Source organism: Saccopteryx bilineata, chromosome 3 (genome assembly GCF_036850765.1).
Source record: "Saccopteryx bilineata isolate mSacBil1 chromosome 3, mSacBil1_pri_phased_curated, whole genome shotgun sequence".
NCBI lineage: Eukaryota > Metazoa > Chordata > Mammalia > Chiroptera > Emballonuridae > Saccopteryx > Saccopteryx bilineata.
The window spans coordinates 36,937,151-36,949,936 of NC_089492.1; positions in this window are offsets into that span (position 1 = coordinate 36,937,151).

Here is a 12,786-nt window from a genome sequence, read left to right on the forward strand (position 1 = left end):
GTAAGACTTACCAAGGAAAAAAGAGAAAAGACTCATATAAACAAAATCCAAAATGAAAGAGGAGAAATCACCACAGATATCATAGATATACAAAGAATTATTGTAGAATACTATGAAAAACTATATGCCACCAAATTCAATAATCTAGAAGAAATGGATAAATTCCTAGAACAATACAACCTTCCTAGACTGAGTCATGAAGAAGCAGAAAGCCTAAACAGACCAATTAGCAGGGAAGAAATAGAAAAAACTATTAAAAACCTCCCCAAAAATAAAAGTCCAGGCCCAGACGGTTATACAGTGAATTCTATCAAACATTTAAAGAAGACTTGGTTCCTATTCTACTCAAAGTCTTCCAAAAAAATTGAAGAAGTGATACTTCCAAACACATTTTATAAGGCCAACATAACCCTCATACCGAAACCTGGCAAGGACGGCACAAAAAAGGAAAACTATAGACCAATATCTCTAATGAATACAGATGTTAAAAATACTAAACAAAATACTAGCAAATCGACTATAAGAACATATTAAAAAAATAATACATCATGATCAAGTGGGATTCATTCCAGAATCTCAAGGATGGTTCAACATACATAAAACGGTTAACGTAATACACCATATCAGCAAAACAAAGAACAAAAACCACATGATCTTATCAATAGATGCAGAAAAGGCATTTGATAAAATTCAACACAATAGGCCTTGGCCGGTTGGATCAGTGGTAGAGCGTCGGCCTGGCGTGCAGGAGTCCTGGGTTTGATTCCCGGCCAAGGCACACAGGAGAAGCGCCCATCTGCTTCTCCACCCCTTCCCCTCTCCTTCCTCTCTGTCTCTCTCTTCCCCTCCCTCAGTCAAGGCTCCATTGGAGTAGGGTTGGCCCGGGCACTGAGGATGGCTCCATGGCCTCTGCCTCAGGCACTAGAATGGCTCTGGTTGCAGCAGAGCAACTCTCCAGATGGGTAGAACATTGCCATCTGGTGGGCATGCCGGGTGGATCCCAGTCGGGCACATGAGGGAGTCTGTCTGACTGCCTCCCTGTTTTCAACTTTAGAAAAATACAAAAAACAAATACAACACAACTTTATGTTTAAGACACTCAACAAAATGGGTATAGAAGGAAAATATCTCAACATGATAAAGGCCATACATGATAAACTATCAGCTAACATCATATTAAATGGCATAAAACTGAGGACTTTCCCCCCTTAAATCAGGAACAAGACAGGGTTGTCCACTCTCTCCACTCTTATTTAACATGGTGCTAGAAGTTCTAGCCAGAGCAATCAGACAAGATAAAGAAATAAAATACATTCATATCGGAAAAGAAGAAGTAAAAGTATCACTTTTTGCAGATGATATGATCCTATACATCGAAAACACCAAAGACTCCACAAAAAGATTACTAGAAAGTTTAAACCAATACAGTAAGGTCACAGGATACAAAATTAATATACAAAAGTCCATAGCCTTTCTATATGCCAACAATGAAACATTAGAAAACGAACTCAAAAAAATAATCCTCTTCATGGTTGCAATAAAAAAAATAAAATACGGGCCCTGGCCAGTTGGCTCAATGGTAGAGCATCGGCCTGGCATGCAGGAGTCCCGGGTTCGATTCACAGCCAGGGGTCACAGGAGAAGAGCCCATATGCTTCTCCACCACTCCCTCTCTCCTTCCTCTCTGTCTCTCTCTTCCCCTCCCACAGCCAAGGCTCCATTGGAGCAAAGTTTGCTCTTGCGCTGAAGATGGCTCTGTGGCCTCTGCCTCAGGCGCTAGAATGGCTCTGGTTGCAGCAGAGCAATGCCCCAAGATGGGCAGAGCATTGCCCCCTGGTGGGCATGCCGGGTGGATCTCGGGCGGGCGCATGTGGGAGTCTGTCTGACTGCCTCCCCGTTTCCAACTTCGGAAAAATACAAAAAAAAAAAAAAAAAAGCAAAAAACATAAAATACCTAGGAATAAACATAACAAAGAATGTAAAGGACCTATATTAACTAAAACTATAAAGCATTGTTAAGGGAAATTGAGAAAGATACAATGAGATAGAAAAATATTCCTTGTTCTTGGATAGGAAGAATAAATATAATCAAAATGGCCATATTATCCAAAACTATATACAAATTTAATGCAATTCCCATCAAAATTCCAATGACATTTTTTAAAGAAATTGAACAAAAAATCATCAGATTTATATGGAACTATAAAAACCCCCGAATAGTCAAAGCAATCCTAAGGAAAAAGAATAACGCTGGGGGCATTACAATACCTGACTTCAAACTATATTATAGGACCACGACAATCAAAACAGCATGGTATTGGCAGAAAAATAGACACTCAGACCAATGGAACAGAATAGAAAGTCCAGAAATAAAACCACATATATATGGTCAAATAATTTTTGATAAAGGGGCCAACAACACACAATGGAGAAAAGAAAGCTTCTTCAACAAATGGTGCTGGGAAAACTGGAAAGCTACATGCAAAAGAATGAAACTCGACTACAGTTTGTCCCCTTGTACTAAAATTAATTCAAAAATTGATCAAAGACCTAAATATAAGACCTGAAACAATAAAGTACATAGAAGACATAGGTACTAAACTCATGGACCTGGGTTTTTAAGAGCATTTTATTAATTTGACTCCAAATTGACTTTACTAATTTGGCAAGAGAAGTGAAGGCAAATATAAATGAATGGTTCCACATCAGACTAAGAAGTTTTTGCTCAGCAAGAGAAACTGACAACAAAATAAACAGACAGCCAACTAAATGGGAAATGATATTTTCAAACAACAGCTCAGATAAGGGCCTAATATCCAAAATATACAAAGAACTTATAAAACTCAACAACAAACAAACAATCCAATAAAAAAATGGGAAGAGGACATGAACAGACACTTCTCCCAGGAAGAAATACAGATGGCCAACAGATATATGAAAAGATGCTCATCTTTCATTAGTTTTTAGAGAAATGCAAATCAAACTACAGTGAGATACCACCTCACACCTGTTAGATTAGCTATTATCAACAAGACAGGTAATAGCAAATGTTGGAGAGGCTGTGGAGAAAAAGGAACCCTCATGCACTGTTGGTGGGAATGTAAAGTAGTAAAACCATTATGGAAGAAAGTATGGTGGTTCCTCATAAAACTGAAAATAGAACTACCTTATGACCCAGCAATCCCTCTACTGGGTATATTCCCCCAAAACTCAGAAACATTGATACGTAAAGACACATGCAGCCCCATGTTCATTGCAGCATTGTTCACAGTGGCCAAGACATGGAAACAACCAAAAAGCCCTTCAATAGATGACTGGATAAAGACGATGTGGCACATATACACTATGGAATACTACTCAGCCATAAGAAATGATGACATCGGATCATTTACAACAAAATGGTGGGATCTTGATAATATTATACGGAGTGAAATAAATAAATCAGAAAAAAAACAAGAACTGCATGATTCCATACATAGGTGGGACATAAAAACGAGACTAAGAGACATGGACAAGAGTGTGGTGGTTATGGGGGGGGGTGGAAGGGAGGGAGGGAGAGGGGAAGGGGAAGGGAGAAGGGGAGGGGCACAAAGAAAACTAGATAGAAGGTGACAGAGGACAATCTGACTTTGGGTGATGGGTATGCAATATAATTGAATGACAAGATAACCTGGACATGTTTTCTTTGAACATATGTACCTTGATTTATTGATGTCACCCCATTAAAATTAATAAAAAATTTTAAAAAAAGAAAGAAAAATGTCTATTTAGATCTTCTGCCTATTTTTTAATAGAATTTGTTTGATATCTGAAATTTGATAAAAATCATTCTAATGTTCATTTGGACTAGTAAATACCTTAGAATAGCAAAGAAAAGATTAAAAAGTCAAGTAGTGAGGCATAATTTATCCTATCAGAATAAAAATTATAGATATAAAAATTCATGGTGGTAAGAAGAAAATAACATGGGCTTTGGAGCCAGTACACTTAAATCTTAATTCCTGTCTCTGAAAGATTCTAGTTATATTATCTTGAACAATTAACTTAATATTCTTAAGCAAAGTGTGTATTATAGACCCTAATTGTTTTACTCTCCCACTTCACCCACACAATCACATCTTTGCCATGGCTTCATCACGGATATAGTATACTTCCCTGACTCTTGGCTTTGGAGTTTGGCCTTGGGAGTTGGTTTGGTAATGACATATAGCTAGAAGTAATAAGCCTAGGCTAAGAAGCCCCCATACCTCTGTTTGCCCTCTTACAACCCTGTTGCTTCCAAGAGAAGTGATTTCCCTAGTGACCTACTACTGCTTCATCCTGGGCCCAGAGTGAATGAATAGAGAGCGCTGATGCCACAGAGATCCATGAGAATAGATAATTGCCACTTTAAGCTCTTGAAAATTAGCAAGAAAAACGTATCAGTTTGGTTTTTTTTTAAAGTGAGAGGTGGGGAGATAGGGAGACAGACTCTTCTTGCATGTGGCCCAACTATGATCTACCTGGCAACCCCTGTCTGGGACCAATGCTTGAATCAACCAAGCTATCCTCAGTGCCTGGGGCTAATGCTCAAACCACTCAAGCCTCTTGCTAGAGGGCAAGAGAAAGAGAAGGGAGAGAGGGAGGGGAATAGAAGCAGATGGTCACTTCTCATGTGTGCCCTGACTGGGGATCTAACCTGGGACATCCACATGACTGGTCAATGCTCTATCCACTTAGCAAACTGGGCAGGGCCTCAGTTGTTTCTTAAAAAAGGTTCTCAAGAGGTGCCACAAAGACTTCTGCTTACACCTTATTAGCCAGAATTTTCCTATATGGGCAATTCGAACTGCAAAGGAGGCTGGGAAATGTACTGAGCTAAATTTGGCTTTCTGTTACTGTGGAAAAGGGGGAAAATGGATTTGGTGGGACAACTAGCAGTTTTAGCAATAGGTGGGTAAGCCTTATGCACTTTTAAAATTGGAGTAAAATACACATAACAAAATATATCACCTTAACCATTTAAAAATGTAAAGTTCAGTGGTATTAAATCCATGTATAGTGTTGTACAATCATTAATCATTAATTTTAAATGCATCTTCAAGCGTATATAACTTTTTTAAAAATAAATGAAGTCTTTCCTTCTGATTGTTCATTTACTAGCTTTTGTTCTTCACTTAACTCCCAAAGACAACTTTCTACATTGGTAAACGGAGAGCCAATCAATTCTTCTGAACAGCTTTATATTTCCATAATGTGGTCACAACACAGTTTCTTAAAAATAATTTCCGCTTAACCTGTTCCCATCTTTATGCTAATTCAAACAATGCTCAAACAAAAGCCTGTGGGCCCACATTTGAATATATGTGGAACTATTTTGGTTGGAAAGATTTCTAGAATAAGAATTGCTGGTTCAAAGTGTATATGCATTTTTTTAAAGGATAGTAAAAAATTACCCTTCAAAAAGTCTTTAATAATTTATATTTCCAAATGAGTATATAAAAATACCTTTGGAAAGCAATTTTTGACACTAGCATGTCAAAAGCCTTTAACTGCTCATGCTTCCCGTCCCATTAATTTTGTTTACAGATGTTATCCTAGGAAATAATTCTAAAACAAAATAAATCCTAGCAAATATATGCATTGTAGCATTATATATAAAAGTGAAAAAATGGATACAACCTAGATTTAAAAAATGGAGCAAGTTGCCCTGGCCAGGTATCTCTGTTGGCTCAAGTGTCTTCTCCATACACCATGGTTCCTCTGTCTCTCCCTCTCAAATCATTCAATAGCCTGACCAGTGGTGGTACAGTGGCTAGAGCGTCGACTTAGGACACTGAAGTCTCAGGTTCAAAACCCTGAGGTCGCCACCTTGAGCCTGGGCATAACTGGCTTGAGTGCCAACCGCTGAGCATGAGAGCGAGATTGATGGCTTGAGCGTGGGAGTTTTGACATGATCCCATGGTCACTGGCCTGAGCCCAAGATCGTTGGCTCGAGCTTGAGGTCACTGGCTCAGCTGGAGCCCCATCTCCCCGCACCCCCCTCCTTGTTAAGGCATACTATGTGAGAAAGCAATCAATGAACAAATAAAGTGCCACAATTGTGAGTTGATGCTTCTCATCTCTCTCCTTTCCTCTCTCTCTCTCTCTCTCTCTCTCTCTCAAAAATAAATAAATAAAAAAAATAGAAATTTTAAAAATGGAGTAAGTAAACTGTTATAAAACCTTAGGTAGCAATTACAATATAATGATGCTTACAAAAACTGTTTAATAACATAAAAATGCTTATTATATAATGTTAGTTGATAACTCCAAGATTTAATTAAAAGTTTAATCAAAATATTCAAAACAATTATATTTTAGATGTATTTCTGTTGATTTAACTTTCTTTTACTTTCCTTCCTACTTTCTAAATTTCTCAGTTTTTCTTAAATGAAGGCTATATTTTTCTAATTAAAAACTGTTAATCAGAGTTCTTAGGAAAGTGTTCTGCATTTGTCAGATATTATATTCAACAGGTTCTCTGATGACTATCCTTGAGGCATTTTATAAAAAGAAGCCAATTAAAAATATAATATAGCAAACATCTTTGGTTTATGCTTGTGTTGTGCATACATATTATTCTCATCTTAAGCAAAATTGTGAAGAAAGAAAAATTAGTTTTTGTTTTTCACATTTCATACCTCCTTCCCTCCCACTCTCAGGGTTTATATTCTGTGTTCTGTTCTTAACAGATCTTGCATTATGATCACTGCTACTGTGTAAACTGGTAATAGCATCTAGAGTTATTTGCATTTGAAAAAATCTGACATTTAAAAATAAGAAAATTAATGTAAAGCTCTTAGCACAGAGTGAGTGTTCAGTAAGTGTTGAGGATGATGATAGTGGTGATAAGAATGATGGTACTGACCATGGAGAAGCCTTCAAGAATAAAATGGGACTTTTGGGGGAAAAGTGATTATTCTCCATTATGACACTTTCAAAATATTTAGAGTATGCTTAGAATTTCCTTCTCCATAAAGAATAAAAGCTTATAATGGACTCATGGTTTATGATAATACTAGAGATAACTATGATGACAACAATACTAAAACCCTTATTAAATTTGTTTATATTCTCCATCTATATGATTGCATGTGTTAGTGAATTGTTGTTATAAGACATTAGCATTTTCTTTTAGTAATATTAATATTGCCTCTTGAGGCTTGAAGGGGCACCCTCTCCTGCTAATATTTTTGTATTTGTGGAATAAATTTAAATTAACCCTATCCATAGTTGACGTTTGCCATGACTTTTTAAGTTAAAACATATGAAGCTATTTATTTCCTCCTAGGCACCATGCCTAGAATTTGATGCCCCCAGGTAAATGGTTGAACTTGGACATGGCTGCATGCCAAAAGCTAGGCTTCCTGCAGCTGTGGACAACTAAGGCTTACAGACTAAACTTTTCCACAACTGTACTTTTTTTCTATTAAAATAACTACTCCTTAAATTTAGAATAAATATTAACCAGTTACTAATTACTATCTCTTAATTTTTAAGGACCGATGAGAAATTTAACACAAGCTTAAGAATATGCCCAGTTTTAAGGCCATTTAGTGTCTTCCTGAATACTTTCAAGGATATGAAAGTAATCTAATTCTCTTTCTATTTTAGTGCTTCACTAATCTCTTCCTATTCCTGGAGTCCAGAGCCATTTGGAATTTATACACATTTCCCATTCTGATTGCAGCTTTCTTCGTTTACACATTGCCTCATTAGATCAAGCCTTTGGGTGCCACCTTCCCAAAAAAGCTTGCAGGGTATTTTTCTAAACAAAGGTAGGAACTGTTTTAATTCCACCTCAGTAAATTCTGTATTAAGATTTGCTGCACAGTTTATAGCTTGTCTTTCATAGGCTTCCTGAAGTTTAAGAAGCTATACATGTATTCATCTTATACTTTTAAAACTGATAAATATAAGTTGCTCTTAAAGTCAGTCATATACCACGTTTACTCCTGTTTCCCCTTTCCCAAACCAACAACTTAAAAAAGATGGTCTCGGCCCTGGCCGGTTGGCTCAGTGGTAGAGCGTTGGCCTGGTGTGCAGAAGTCCCGGGTTCGATTCCCGGCCAGGGCACACAGGAGAAGCGCCCATCTGCTTCTCCACCCCTCCCCCTCTCCTTCCTCTCTCTCTCTCTCTTCCCCTCCCACAGCGAGGCTCCATTGGAGCAAGGATGGCCCGGGCACTGGGGATGGCACCCCGGCCTCTGCCCCAGGCGCTGGAGTGGCTCTGGTCGCAAAAGAGCGACGCCCCGGAGGGGCAGAGCATCGCCCTTGGTGGATCCCGGTCGGGCGCATGCGGGTGTCTGTCTGACTGTCTCTCCGCGTTTCCAGCTTCAGAAAAATACCAAAAAAAAAAAAAAAAAAAAAAAAAGATGGTCTCGTTTTTCAAGGCTTGTATCTTTTCAATCCTCAAGTGATTATTTTATATCTTAGAAATTATTTTAAACTTTCCTGTGTATGTACAACAGTAATTTGCAGCAAATTGGTATAATTTCACAACCCTCAACTTGAAAAAATAATAAAGGAGACTGTGTGTGGTTTTCATGATAATAAATACAATTTTAAAATAAAAATAAAGAGCATTGTTGTCGCTTCATCTGCATTTTCTTGATTATGAGTTAGATTGGGCATCGTTTGATGTTTACCAATCATTTGAATTTCTCCTGTGATTTTGTTGGTTTAGATGTTTTAACCATTTGCTTATTTAGACAATTTTTTCCTAATTAGTTGTTTTTATCAGTGTGTTTTAGATGTGAATCCTTCACCTGCTATACATATTGCAGATATTTTTATTTTCATTGTTGAGTATCTGTTAACTTCAGATTTTGTCTTTCTTCTCAAGCAAGTTTTTAATTCCTGCATAGTCAAATTTGTTCAGCTTTTCCTTTCTGCTTTCTGAGTTTTGCATTTGCTTACCTGATTATCTTCTATTGCATGATTATAAAATATTTTATTATACTCTCTTTTAAAACAGATCTTGGAGGTCTTTAATGTGCTTACAATTTTTAAGTAGACTTAATTTTAGAATAGTTTTAAAGTGAAATGTATTGGGGTGACATTGGTTAGCAGGATTAAATAGGTTTCAAGTGTAGATGCCTATGAAACATGATCTGTATATTGCATTGTGTGCCCACCACCCAAAGTCAAATCATCTCCTGTCACCATATATTGAGCACCCTTTTCTCTTTATTAACCTCCATCCCCCTTCCCTCTGGTAGCCACCATATTGTTGTCTGTGTCTGAGTTTCAGTTTTATACCCCACATATGAGGGAAATCACAAAGTTCTTAGTTTTTCCTGTCTGACTTATTTTGCTTAGCATAATATTCTCAAAGTCCTTCTATGTTGTTGAAATGGCAGTATACATGTATCATATCTTTTTATCCAATCCTATATTAAAGGATACTTAGATTGTTTCCATCATGAATAATGTTTAGCCATCACAAATAATGCTGCAATGAACATAGGGGTGCATATATCTTTGTGAATAAGTGTTTTTGAGAGTTTTGGATAGATATCCAAGTGAAGGATTGCTTGGTCATATGGTAACTGCCATACTGTTTTATACTATGGTTGTACCAGTTTACATTTCCACCAGCACTGAATGAGGGTTTTTTATACCCTCTACAACTTATTATTACATGTCTTGTTGATAATAGCCATTCTAACAGGTGTGAAGTGGTATTTCTTTGTAGTTTTTATTTACATTTACCTAATAGCTAGAGAAGTTGAACAGCCTTTCATATATCTGTTGGCCATTTTTATGTCTTCTTGGGAGAGGTGTCTGTTCAGTTCCTCTGCCCATTTTTTTTTTTTTTTTTGTATTTTTCTGAAGCTGGAAACGGGGAGGCAGTCAGACAGACTACCGCATGCACCCGACCAGGATCCACCCAGCGTGCCCACCAGGGGGCGATGCTCTGCCCATCTGGTGTCGCTCTGTTGCGACTAGAGCCAGTCTAGCGCCTGAGGCAGAGACCATGGAGCCATCCCCAGTGCCCGGGCCATCTTTGCTCCAATGGAACCTTGGCTGCGGGAGGGGAAGAGAGAGACAGAGAGGAAGGAGAGGGGGAGGGGTGGAGAAGCAGATGGGTGCTTCTCCTGTGTGCCCTGGCCGGGAATCGAACCTGGGACTTCTGCACACCAGGCCGATGCTCTACCGCTGAGCCAACCGGCCAGGGCCTCCTCTGTCCATTTTTTAAATTGGATTGTTTGGTGTTGAGTTGTATGTGTTCTTTAATATTTGGATATTAATGCCTTGTTTTACCTGTTGTTTGCAATATCATTTCCCATTTGGTTGGTTGCCTTTTTGCTTTGTGGGCAGTTTCTTTAGTTGTGCAGAGCTTTTCAGTTTGATGTAGTCTCATTCATTTATTTTTGCCTTTATTTCTCTGGCCTTTGGGGTCAAATTCATAAAATGTTCTCTACAACCAAAGTCCATCAGTTTAGTACCTATGTTTTCTCTATGTAATTTATTGTTTCAGATATTATATTTAAGTTTTTTATCTTTTTTTGGGGGGGGGATTTTTCCGAAGTGAGAAACCAGGGGTGGAGAGGGTGGGAGGGGAAGGAGTCAGACAGACAGACTCCTGCATACCCCTGACTGGGATCCACTGGCATGCCCACCAGGGGGCGATGCTCGACCCATCTGGGGCATTGCTCCACTGCAATCTGAGCCATTATAGCACCTAAGGTGAAGGCATGGAGCCATCCTCAGCTCCCGGGCCAACTTTGCTCCAATGGAGCCTTGGCTGCAGGAGGGGAAGTGAGAGCTAGAGAGAAAGGAGAGGGGGAAGGGTGGAGAAGCACATGAGCGCTTCTCCTATGTGCCCTGGTCAGGAATTGAACCCAGGACTTCCATACGCTGGGCCGATGCTCTACCACTGAGCCAACTGGCCAGGGCCAAGTCTTTCATCCATTTTTAATTTATTTATGTACATGGGGACAAACTAATCTTGTTTCACTCTTTTGCATGTGACTTCCCAATTTTCATAGCACCATTTATTGAAGAGGCTTTCTTTTCTCCATCGTGTGTTTTTGGCTCTTTTGTCAAAAATTAGTGGCCCATATATTTGTGGTTTTATTTTTGGGCTCTCAGTTCTGTTCCATTGGTCCATTTCTGTTTTTATGCCAATACCATGCTATTTTGATTATCATAGTTTTGTAGCATAATTTGAAATCTGGTAGTGTGATACTTCTGGCTTCATTCTTTTTTTCTCAGGACTGATTTGGCTATTTGGGTTTTTTGTAGTTCCCTACAAATCTGATGTTTTTATTCTATTTATTCAAAAAACATCACTCATATTCTGATAGAGATTGCATTATATCTGTATATTGCTATAGGTAATATGGACATTTTAATTATGTTGAATCTTCCATTCCATGAACATGAAATATCTTTACATTTCATTGTATCTTTTTCAATCTCTTTTAATAATGCTTTGTAGTTTTCAGCATATAAATCCTTTGCATTCTTCATTAAGTTTATTCTTAGGTATTTTGTTCTTTTTGTTCCAATTGCTAAAGGAATTATTTTTTCATTTGTTTTTCTGAAATGTCACTGTTAGTATATAGATATGCAGTAAACTTTTTGTATGTCAATTTCATATCCTGAAACTTTATTTATTTATTGTTTCTAATAGTTTTTCTTTCTTTCTTTTTCTTTTTTGTAGAGTCTTTAGGGCTTTCTATATACAGAATCATGTCATCTGCAAAAAGTGACACTTTTACTTTTTCCTTCCCGATTTGGATGCCTTTTATTTCTTTCTCTTGCTTGATTGCTCTGGTTAGTACTTCCAGAACTATGTTGATTAAGAGTAGTAAGAGGGGTCATCCTTGTCTTGTTCCTGATTTTACAGGAAAAGCTTTCAGTTTTTCACCATTGGGTATAATATGGCTGAGGGCTTCTCATATATGACCTTTATTATGTTAAGGCATTTTCCTCTTATATCCTTTTTGTTCAGTGTTTTAATCATAAATTGATGTAATCTCATCAAATGCAATTTCTGCATCTATTCATAAGATACTAGATTTTTATTCTTTGTTTTCTTAATGTGGTGTATTACATTGATCTATTTGTGTATGTTGAACCATGCTTATGCTCCTGGAATGAATCCCACTTGACTGAGATGTGTTCTTAATGTGTCCTTGTACTTGATTTGCTAGTATTTTGTTTAGGATTTTTTGTATCTGTATTTATCAGTGATATTAGTCTGTCTGTAGTTTTCTATTTTTGTGTTATCTTTGACAGGTTTTAGTATCAAGGTATGTTGGCCTCATAAAATGTATTAAGAAGTATTGGCTCTTCTTCAATTTTAAATCTTCTTTGAATATTTGGTAGAATTTATTAGTGAAGCCATCTGGTCCTCTCATTTTGGGGGAAGTTTTTGATAGTTATTTCTATTTTCTCACTGTTTGTAGGTCTATTTAGATTTTCCAGTTCTTCCTAATTCAGTCTAGGAAGGTTATCTATATCTAGGAACTTATCCATTTCTTCTAGTTTGTTGAATTTGGTGTTATATAATATTTCATCATATTCTAGTATGACCCTTTGCATATCTGTTTTGTCTGTGGTAACTTCTCTTTCATTTCTGATTTTGTTTGTGAGTCTTTTATCTTTTTTTCTTAGTGAGTCAAGCCTGAGGTTTGTCTATTTTATTAACCTTTTCAAAGAGCAAGCTCTTCATTGTATTAATTTTTTGTATGGTATTTTTGGTCTTTATTTCATTAATTTCTGCTCTAATTTTTATTATCTTCTTTCTTCTGTT